General features: G+C 34.9%; 1 non-coding gene across 1 annotated transcript; it reads right to left on the reverse strand.

Moving 5' to 3' along the window:
- Positions 1-11,969: 11,969 nt before the first annotated feature.
- Positions 11,970-12,053, reverse strand: TRNAL-CAA (transfer RNA leucine (anticodon CAA)). Its single transcript has one exon. It is a non-coding gene; the product is annotated as a tRNA-Leu (tRNA).
- Positions 12,054-12,095: the final 42 nt, after the last annotated feature.

Genomic DNA, 12,095 nt, shown 5'->3' on the forward strand with positions numbered 1-12,095 from the left:
CATTCAAAAGTTTTGGGGCCATATATGATTAATATTATTCTTGTGTTTCACTTTGCATGTTTTGACTTCCCGAATAACTAGGTTATTCATAGGACTGTTCACTATTCGGATAAAACCGAATTATCCAATTGGACAATTTGGATTGGACTATTTGGTTCGGATATTCGGATTTTTGGATTGGTTTTCAACAAAACCGAATTATTATTTTGGATTTCGGATTGGTTTTGGTTTTTAAAATAAGAACCGAATAGTCCAAAAAAACCGAATAAAGATTTATTATTTATCTATTTATAATATATATCTATCGTTATTTATTAATTTTGTAATTTATTTTTTTAAATAGGTTCAAAATGTTTCACCCGATAAAAAAACATTAATATGCAATATCTATAAAATATTTAACTATAATATATCTTTGTTAGTTGTTTATAAATTTCAAATCACAACTAAATTATTTGTTTTTGCTTCTTGTGTAAAGTTGGATAATATTATAATTATATGTCGTTTTAAAATGTTTCGGTTTTGAAAACCGAATTATAAAAACCGATCCAACCGAATTGTAATTGGATTGGATCGGATCGGATTTGAATTTAGTTTGGACAATTCGGATTCATGTTTTGAAAACCGAAATCAATTTGGATTTACTTGATTGGATCGGATCAAACCGATCCATCCAAACGAACACTCCTAGTTATTCAAACCATCCACAATCAATCATACTTTGGAAGTAGGTATTGAGGCAAGACTATCATGAATAGGTATGTAGTTTGTCTAGGTGTTTTAGACATAGATGCAGTGTTCATGAGTACTCCTGGAATAAGATTCGAGTATTGGATTCAACCCACGCTCATCTAAATCACTTCATGGATTTTATCACGAGTGATTGTGAGACGATAATATCTTATATTCTTCAAACGGAGACATGTGAGTTGTAGTTGCGAGTCGGTTGCACGTTGACATACGTAAACGCACCAGTAACTTGGTGTTATAAAACATATTGTTGTGTGTAATTTGATGAGTAAGTACAAGCAAGCATTTGGGTCGAAGTTTATCTGTTCCTTTTACCCCATGTGGATAAAAGTGATATCTATGGTGTAACGCCCGCATATCCGGGCTAGTCAATTTAGAGGCAATAGGGGTCGAAAACGACTTTTCGACAAAAAGATTATTTAGAATAAATAATCTTAACCAAGTTGTAGAATATTTCACAAGGTTTCCGTACATATAAAGAACGCCGAAATCCGAGTTATAACAAAGAAGTTATGATCCGTCGAAGTTTCGCGTCGGAACCGGCACGGCACCGGGAAGCGTAAATAATAAATTTATGATAGAGCGAGATTTAACCTTAGCGCTCTAAACGAAAGTCGTAGAATATGTTAAACTAAGAACATCGATAAAAAGAACACCCAAATCTGACTTCGTATGAAGAAGTTATGATTTTTCGAAGTTTTGGATTAGCGGTGTACAACCCGAAATTCGAATTTTAGATCGATTGTTTTTTTGCCGACACAACCTAAACGAGAATAGAAGATCTCGTTATTAGTAGCGTAACGATAAAAAGACAGACAAAAATGGACATCGGATGAAGAAGTTATGAGATTTTAACGGACCAATGTTGTCTCGGCCTGTTAAAAATATAACTTTAAAAATAAATTGAAAATTAGCCGACGGAGTCTAAACGAAAGTTGTAGGGTACGTTCCCGCCTACGCGTGGATGTAAAGAACGTCAAAAACGGAGTTCGTATGAACGAGTTATAAAATATAATAGCATATTTACGTATTAAAATAAAATATAAATCATATATACGTATACATATATATACAAATTTATATATCATTAGAAAGGTATCGACGATGCGGTTATTATAAGACTATGGTTGAGTATTTTCGATATTAGTTTAATACAAAAATCGTTAAATCTATTTAAAATAGTACTATAAAGGGGTGTTTAGTCGTTTATATAACTATAAGGTCATTAAGTAATTATGGAGGGTAGTTTTTGTAAATTCAATTACTGTAAATAAGAGGCTTGGGCTCTCATATTTTTTGCACCATTCTCTTGATTCAAGAGTCTTTCTCTCCTTATCCCTCGAGCATTTCGGTCGCTCGTGATTCGACTTCTCTTTCTGTAGTTTTAGTATAGTAAGGTGAGCGCTGAAGCGCTGCACGAATCTTTCTTAGAAAGATTTAGCGACGAAGTTCTGCCCTTGCAGAGCCCGACTCCTAGCTAAAATCCTTTTGTAAGTAAGTTATGTTTACCCTATTTTAATATAGTTTATATTTAAAATTAGTATTGTTATTATGGACATATAATAAATATTTGAGCTATTATTATGACTTATATAAGTGTCGTTATAATATCTTTTTAACTACTCCCGGTACGGGGAATCTGGTTTAAAGGGCCGCATAGGGTTGTTGGATTTCAGAAGTGCTATACGCCAAAATGGCCCTTCCCTCCGGTGTTTTATGTTTGGCCCTTGTCCGTACATAGTGGTTGGAAAGTATTGTTTAAACGCTTATATAATAATAATAATAATAATAATAATAATAATAATAATAATAATAATAATTAGTCACGGTAAATATTAGACTAAAATCTAGTGGTAATAATACTAGGTTTCGTCGAAGGAAATTATTTTGAAGTAAACGAAGCGTTGTCCGAGTACCGAGTCACCACCTTCTCAAGTGAGTGCATAGTTACTTTCATCTTACACATAGATATGAAGTATTTAATATATATTACGTGTTGTGAGTGCATGGTCCCTTTCATCTTACACATAGATATGAAGTATTTTACTATAAATTTACGTGCTATGTGTGCATATTGTCTGAATACTTGATGTCTATGCTGGTGAAAGATTTTTATACATGTTTTAAATGATGTAAACTGTATAAAGTATTTTATATCTACAAGATATGTTGGGTAAAACATGGGTAGATGAATGATGAGGGATAAAAGCTGAAATAGAGGAACATTAGTATCATGGACCTAGTGCCCTATAGGTATACATTGGCATCAGTGGACCTAGTACCATATAGATGAGCACTGGCAGCAGCGCCACAACCCGTATATGTTTTAGATCTACGGTAAACGTCCTAGCAGCTACGATCTAAGGACAGTATCGGCAGCTGCGCCTAATAGGGAGCCTTATGACCATGACAGTGGCGTTAAAAGGTCAATACCGGCAGAAGCGCCTCATAGGAAATGTCCCAATTCTGGCAGTTGCGCCTAAGTGACAAGATTAGCAGCTGCACTTGACCAAAGTGTCATTGGCAACAATGGACTTCATGTTGTTTCCTTAGGATGATCCTTAGGAATGAATGAATGAGAAATAGCTGGTTCTTAGGGTAGAGCCTTAAGAATAAAGAAGATAATGGGGATGGGTAATTGGGTTGATTGTTTGATTGTTAAAACATAATAATTATATTATTGTGGGTTGAAAACCCTATGTACTCACCAGGTTTCCCAACCTGACCCACTCAGTTTATTTGTATCACAGGTGTCGATATGAAGTCACATTACACTGAGAGATTTAAAAGAGATGTAGATCACTAGTGTAAATAAATGTAAGTACTGTTTATGCTTATGTTTCCGTATTGACGATGACATCCCAAATGTTTTTAAAAGTGAATAAAAATATATTTCTTTAGAAATGCTTTGATAACGCGATTATCATGTTTTTCTGGGAACAAATTCCGCAACTTTTTTATTAAAAGAAGTACACTGATTTTTATAAAGCATAAACAAAATCGGTATTTTTTGGCCGCGAAAATGGGGATGTCACATATGGGCCCCTCGATGATTTAGTGATGACACCCCTAAGTTTTTGGCCAATCCTGGATTGATTTGATTTGTTCAATTAGTCGGTGTCATAAATCGGAAATCGGGAAACAAAAGATGGACATAGAGAATGATTATAATCCATGTCTCAGTCCATATGATATCTAGAATGGAGGAATATATGATCCCTTATCTATTGGGCGCGTCATTGACTAGGTCAGAGTTCGACAACGACTTTTAAGAGCTACGATTGCTAGTCGGGATTTTGAAGTCGTACTTGTAATAATAGTTATTAGACTTATCCAAGTGGGAGACTGTTGGATTAGGTATCTACGACCATAACTATAATTGGTTTGTACTTGACCCGAGAGTAGCATGGTCCATTTGGATTGCATATCACCAGGACAATTTGATAGGATGGACTTTTGAGAAGAGGTTATTTATGATTTGTTAATACAGACTCTCCATCCTTCATCTTGCTGGTAATGAGGGACTTCACTATTTCGTACCTTTCTTGACGAGCTCGTTGATGGTACTTTTTCATCAAGTCCTTGTTCATCTCATATGGCCAGAAGTCCTCATTGAACCTTTGTAGCTCAGGATTCATAGTAGCCACCATGATGCAAGACACTTTGGTCGCATCATTGCAGTGTCTCTTATACTAAACTATTTCTTCAAGAGTAGTTTTGTTTCATCAATCTCATTCAACTCTTTTTCGAGAACACATTCCTTGTCCTCGAAGCGCAAAGCCATCTTGATGTTGCGAATCTAATCATTATAATTGGATCCATCAAAAGTGACTTTTGAGAAGTTGCTCAAGAGCTAGAAGTGGTTGGAGTTGTTGTTAGAGGACCTAGAAGCGTTGTTGGAAGTTGGCATCTTCAAAATAAGAAAGGCAAATTTTAATTAGACAAGAAAATCCTTAATATGACACCCCAAATGAAATATTAAGTTTGCCCAACTAAATAATTCACAATTCAAAAGAAGGATGTCGTAATCTAATTGCAAATTATTTAAAGGTATGTAAATGACGATTTACCGATTTCACCACGAAAAATGAAATTTAAACGAATTAGGTTTTAAATGAAATTCCTAGATTTTTTGAGATTCATTAAATTATTCAATGGCATGTTTAATCTCGATTATCCCTTTTCCATTTGTGACTGGGATACCGATGATCAAAAACAAGGTGTGAATAGCCATGCAAATCAACTTGGTACTCTCGATGTCATTTATCACCTAATTAATGTGTCGGTTAACCACACACGCTCCATCAATCAATGATAATTTACACAACACCCATTTTCCACCCTTTATTAGTCCATATTAGTGCGTCGGTTAACCACACACGCTCCACTAACGACTTTTATAAAGTGCAATGTGCAATTTCATGGATTAACATCAAATTCATATTTTCCAAAAGTAAATAAGATTGAGAATTTAATAAAAACGTTTAGTTACTTTATTTATTCCATTATACTTATTAATGAGAATTAAGTATCCTATCAAACTTGTTCGGCTAACGACCCTCCACCAATCAAGGAAGCAGTGGGTGAGAGTGGACACCCATTCAACTACTATTTTATAGGCAGTTTCCTTGTAACCCCCTCCCCCCTTATAGATCGACTTCGTGAATGAAGCGTACTAGCGGTTCGACTGACTTAAATATTTGAACTTTTAATATTACATATTGTATAAGGGTGTATTTTAAACATTTCAAAAGACTTTTCAAAATACTAGGGTTTTTAAATTCATTTAAAATTTTGAAAATTAAAAAATATTTAATTTAAATTTTAAAATTAAAAACTTTGATTTAATAATTATCCTTTAATTAAACCTTTAATTAAATTATTAAATCAATTAAGGGTTATCCATTAAATTCAACAAATTAATTTAACCTAATCCCTTACCCCCTAGATTTCGAAAATGGGAAAAGATAATTATAAGATTCTATAATTATCTGGTTAACAATTAAAAAGTTAATTACAAAATATAAATACCCTATCCAAAAACCCAAGATTTCGAAATCCATGACTTGGGGTGGATGGCAAGGCTTTCAACCTTGCCTAATTTTCGAAAACCCTAGGGTTAGGAAACCCTAGATCTCGAAATGTGGAGGCCAAAGGAAAGGGTTTAAAAACCCTTAGCAATTTTAAAAAAAAAAAAAAAAAAAAAAAAAAAAAAAAAAAAAAAACAGGGTTATGAAACCCTAATTTGCAAAAAATCCATGGCCTAGGGTTTAATTACCATAAACCCCAATTTTGTCAAGTTCAACAAATTGCATCAAATCTAATTGAAAATAAAAACCATACGCTTTGATACCACTAATGGTATTTATATATAACAAACAATCCTATGTATGCATGCAACCCTAATTGTTGGATCTATGTTTTCTCTATTAGACATACAAACATTGAACACAAAAACTAGAAACCCTAAGAGGCATGTATGATTATCGAAATTAACATAAAACTAAGGTTTAGATACATAACTTTATTGTTATGTAGTAATAACAATGATTTCCTTGAATATCTTGACTTTCAGAACAAGTGCCACAAATGTAACACCTCTAATGGCTTACAAACACACTAAAGCAAGATGATGATTATGAGAATGAGAAGAGAGGAGGGAGTTGCTATAAAATTCGGCTCTGCTAGGTTTTCTTAGGATGGCCGAAATCTAAAGGGGTGATGTTCCTTTTATAGTCAAGGTTGCTTAGTCCCAAAGCTAGAGTTTTAAGGTGGAAACCCTAATTTCCAGCTTAGGGCCCAAGCAGCCTATGGATCTCCCTTCCTTAGGCCATGGACGAAAATCCTTAGGGCCTCCCTAAGATTTCCGGCCAACCCTTCTTATGGTGATCTAAGAGCCCAAACCACAACTATTAATTAATTGCAAAACATCCCCTAAACTTTTTAATTAATTCCTTTAATCCCAAAATTAATTCCAAATTAATTTCTAATTAAATATTAATTAAACAACATGATTTCTAATTAATATATTATTTTCATAACATATTTCTAAATCATTTTAAATACCAATTTATTATCAAATAATAAATTCAACCTCTTCCTCAATTAATCAACTTGTCTAGTTGCTAGTGTGAAGGAAACCCATACTATCAATTTAAGTACATACCAATTATAGTTATGGGCTTAGACAACCAATCCAACACCATCTCTCATATGCTAGGCGTACTAAACAATCCCATGTATGTGAGGCGTAAGTTGAGTATGCAGGACGTACTCAACCAACTTTGGACTTTGACTTTTGTTGACCCCGTTGATTGATGACTTTTGACCAAGTTTGACTTTAGGTCAAACTTGAGGGTTTTGATTGGTGATTAAGATTTTATATGGTTCTGATGTTAGTGGATCCGCTAAAGCAAGCAGTGTAGCATGGAGCATATCACAATGTTCACGGGTTTCTTCATTTTAGGTGAGTTTCGCCTCATTGTACCATGGGTCGAAGGCAATAATGTCGACCCACTAGTTTTGGTTATCTATTAGTAGAGGGATGTCTTGGGCACTGTATATAGTCATGTAGGATAGACTGATGACTCTTGATCTAGGCTCTTTTACATGTTCCTTGTTTGGTTATGGTTATAGAGTAGGATCACATGTCCGGATGTCTATCTCACATCTGAGTATACATGGTTATAAATTCCTTGGATTGTTGATATTTAGGATGTTGCTATGTTGTAGTGATATGTTAGATTTGTATCCTGGTATTTAGGATGTTGTTATGTTGTAGTGATCTATTAGATATGTGTTCTAGTATTTAGGACGTTGCTATGTTGTAGTGATATGTTAGATCGGTATCCTGTTATATAGGATGTTGCTATGCTGTAGTGATCCGTTAGATCAGTATCCTGTTATATAGGATGTTGCTATGTTGTATTGATCTGTTAGATCGGTATCCTGGTATATAAGATGTTGCTATGCTATAGTGCACTGTATGTTTATCTGTACTTGCTAGTTATTATCGAGTGGAGTGCCCTATGGACTGTATGTGGTCATGTAGGATAGCCTGAGAACTCTTGATCTAGGATTTTGTTGTCTGTTCCTTGTTTGTTGTGGCTCTAGAGTATGATCATCTATTCGGGTGGCTATCTCACCTCTGGTTACACATTTCATAGAGGATAGTAGGTAGAGAAACTGTGTGCGGTGTGAGGACTAGTAGGCGGTAATGAGTTGTATGATTGTTGTTTGTCTGTATTATATGCCTACTTGATCCTAATTGTTTATATGTCGACATATGGTAGTTGTGGGTTGAGGCGGTCCTGCTTTGTGTTGTAGCCGAAGATACCCGGTGCGGGCCGACTGTAAGCCATAGGCACGGAGGCTTTGGAAGAGCATTTGGGTTGAGGCGGTAGGCCAACAAACCCTGGGTATTCCAGCCCAATGGCTGAGTGGACCCGATGTGTGCTTGTATGTTTATCATATGATGTATTTTGGGGGAAACTCACTAAGCTTTGTGCTTACTCAGTTGTTTATTGTTTCTGGTATCATCGGTCATCATGGGAAGGTGAATGTGTAACTGTACACATTCATCAACAACAATGAAGATTCCACGCTTTAATATTATTCTAATTTTTTACAAATGTATTTGAAATAAATGGTTTTCTCCATAACGAATTTATAATTGGGATGCTTTACTTAAATAAAATAAAAATTTCTGGTTGTGAAAATGGGACGTTACACCCTAGAGTGAGCTCCTTTTACTTTGATCTTGTATGGGTATTGCTAAACGTTTCTTTGGCCTGAGGACATGCCAACCCGTTTACATGGAGGCTGCTTTGTCTTTTGATAAAGGTTTACGTGGGTCGATTGAGGACATTGTGGTTTGTGGGGGTCCTTTCTTTTGGGGACATTCAATGGCGACTTGCTTCGTTACTAATTAGGTTTGGTGGTTTGGGGTTGTACTTAGTGGTAGAGGCTTCCTCTTATGCTTTTGTGGCCTCATGAGCTCAATCATGGGTGTTACGAGACCACATCTTATGAGCTCAATTATGGATTCAGATTATGTTTGTGCTTTGGCCTGTCTCCGTGATACGATTCTAGGCTTTGACTTTAGCGGTTTCACTAATAAGGACACCGCCCCTCCAAAAGCCCAACACTCATTGGCGAGTGCCCTTTTTAGTAAATTGTCCAAGACATGGAAGTTCACTTCGACATGACGATTAGGCAGAAAGCAAATTTTGAGTGTCTAAGGGCCCTACATGCTCAGGATTTTCTTATGACTATTCCTATTGACGGTCTTGGCCAGCATATGTCATCAGTGGAGTATCGTGTCATCCTCAAGTATCGCCTTATGATCCCTTTATTTTCGGATGATGAGACTTGCCATCTTTGTTACAAGGCATGCTTGGACTCCTTTTGGGAGCATGTAGTTCATTATAGAGAGCTCCCGAGTTTTAAGTACCGACGCGATCTGGTTAGAGATGTTCTTTTCGACATATTTAGGCGTATTAGAGTTTCTGCCAAGAAAGAGGCACCTGTGAACTTTTTGACTGACCCATTGGAAGGAAGATCAACACTTAGATCAACTGATGTTTTAGTATTTGGATGGGCTGGAGGGAAGCATGTATGTGTGGATCTAACAAGAGTTTCCCATCTTGTGGGCTTGGGGAGTGGGGTTTTCATCGTTGGGGCAAGATGCATTATGCAAAGTGGCAAAACATGAGAAAGTGTGCATGAAAAATTAACACACATTTATACTTTTTGCATTTAATACTTTTGGTTTTCTTGCGCCATAAGCTCTGGAGCTCCTCAGTAAGGTCTAATGGGCCATGCATAGTAATGTTATGACCCCAAAATCTATGGATGTTGTTTTTTAAAAGAATTAATTTTGTCATTCGAAAATGAGTTGTGATACAGCTTATTGGTCGTTTACCCGCTACGTTTATATAAAACTTTCTTCACTTAATATGTTTTAGTAAAAAACTATATATAAAACTTTCTTCACTTAATATGTTTTAGTAAAAAACTATATAACCTCTTGAATACTTTAAATTATATTACAACTTACATAGATCCTCTTGAATACTACATACTTAGAAAGGAGATTTTGTATTATTTCCTCTTAAAATATTTCGAAATAGATTCCTCAAGAAAAACCTAGAATTTTGTAGCGTGTCTCTTGTGGGACATGTGTTCTAGATCCTAACATGCCTTTTCAACAAGTATTCCTTAATATGTACGTCCCTTTATCACATGGCCTTGTTTTCCTTTTCTATTGGTTCCTTTATTATGTGATATCACTTGTCAACTTTCTACGTGTAAATCCAACGACTTATTTCATTTGTCTTATAGTTACTTAAATAAAAACTAAAAAAATGTAGTATAAACTAAAACGGATATTTCATACGTTTTAGACTCCATCTCATATTGTACTAGTTATGTCGACCAAAATAAATACATATATCCACAAGTAAAGAACAATGTCATACGTAATTTATATAATAGCTCAACATGGACTTGAATTTCTTTTTCAGTGATTGACGATGAGGATTCCAATTCCATTTACAATGATTGTGTAAAAGTAATGCCTCGCTAGCCCCATTTTTCTGTCTCTAATATGATTTTACACTGTGCATAGTGCATACGCATACAAATTATGATATGTAATTTTGATGTGCATGTCTAGTAAGTGACTACTCATATTTGACGTATGCTCTCTATATGTCGTCTTCTATGATTTGATGCTTTTACTACCGACATATATCTTTAAAATGACGATCTGATAGGGGGCCATGTGTCTATTTTGGTCTTATGCGAGCTTTATAAAAATAGAAAAATTTAGCCAACAAACAACACTTTTGATTGGGTAGTTGGTATAGTTCCACGTACGTTTCGACATAGATAGTCAGGGATAACAAACGTGTAGATATTTGCTTAATGATAGATAAAAGCCAAGGCTTGTTGGGTACACTTATGTTTCCTATTATTTTTGGAATGTAAATAGAGTTTTGATTTCTATTTGACAACTAAACGAAAAGAGAGATTAATTTGGTTATAAGATTCTTTCTTTTAAAATGCATGATGAAAAATTAAAAAGTAAAACGAGAAACTGTGTTCATTTACGTCAGAAAGTATAATCTCATTAAAATCATGAAGTCAATGTAAACTTTTTCCCGGTATATAGTTTTTTAACTATTGTATTGTTTGATTTTTTTGAACCACTAAATTGTATTAAGCTAGCAAGAAGTTATAATGAAAAAAATACAAAGAGAAAATAAACTATGGTTAAGTTTTACAACCAATCAACCCAATTACGCACCTTGATGTTTAGGACTCAAATTCTATAATGGCTCTAGTGATATGTAAAAGATTTCGACCTACTCATGTTTAATTTTTGCATGAAGGCTGAAGCTGGCTAAGTTATGTTCTTATTGTTAGTATGATCATGTTAAAGATTATTGATGTGGGTTAACATCATCCACGCCAATCACACATGTAACCCGAAATGACGAATTGATGGGTGAACAGTGGATGGATGGATTTGGGTTAATATAATGCACGCTGATCACACACGTAATCTGAAATAATGATTTGATGGGTGAACAGTGGATGGATGGATTTGGGTTAATATAATGCACGTTGATCACACATGTAATCTGAAATGATGATTTGATGGGTGCACAGTGGATGGATGGATTTGGGTTAATATAATGCACGTTGATCACACATGTAATATGAAATGATGATTTGATGGGTGAATAGTGGATTGATGGATTTGAGTTAATATCATACATGTTGATCACACATATAATTTGAAATGACGATTTGATGTGTGAAGAGTAGATGGGTAATGGAGAAGATGCAAGGGGTTTTATCATGCATGTTAACCACATACTAAAAAGCCCTCGTGTAAGCTTGTGATGCCTCTAAACGGAAGAAGACAAATAGTGTGAAGTTAATGGAGTAAAATTAAAATGAACCTTGCAATAAGACATAAACTAATAGTGTGAAGCTAATTGAGTAAAATTAAAATGAACATTGCAATAACAATAAGAAATAAATTGGAAAAATGGATCAAATATGGAAAAGTAATCAAGAATTTCCATCGATGATCTAATAATAACTATTCATGCGTATACTTGAGTAAATTTGATGTAAATGGAATCTCCATCGAGACAATATTTGATATCACAGAGAGACTTGATATAAACAAAAAAAAATGTTAAAATTGTCAGAAGTGGGATTTGAACCCACGCCCTCTCTCGAAGACCAGAACTTGAGTCTGGCGCCTTAGACCACTCGGCCATCCTGACTTGATGTCTAAAAAGTGATTATAATTTATTTATCGGATTATT

The sequence above is a fragment of the Lactuca serriola genome, chromosome 4, assembly GCF_051521515.1.
Source record: "Lactuca serriola cultivar US96UC23 chromosome 4, Lser_US96UC23_V15, whole genome shotgun sequence".
NCBI lineage: Eukaryota > Viridiplantae > Streptophyta > Magnoliopsida > Asterales > Asteraceae > Lactuca > Lactuca serriola.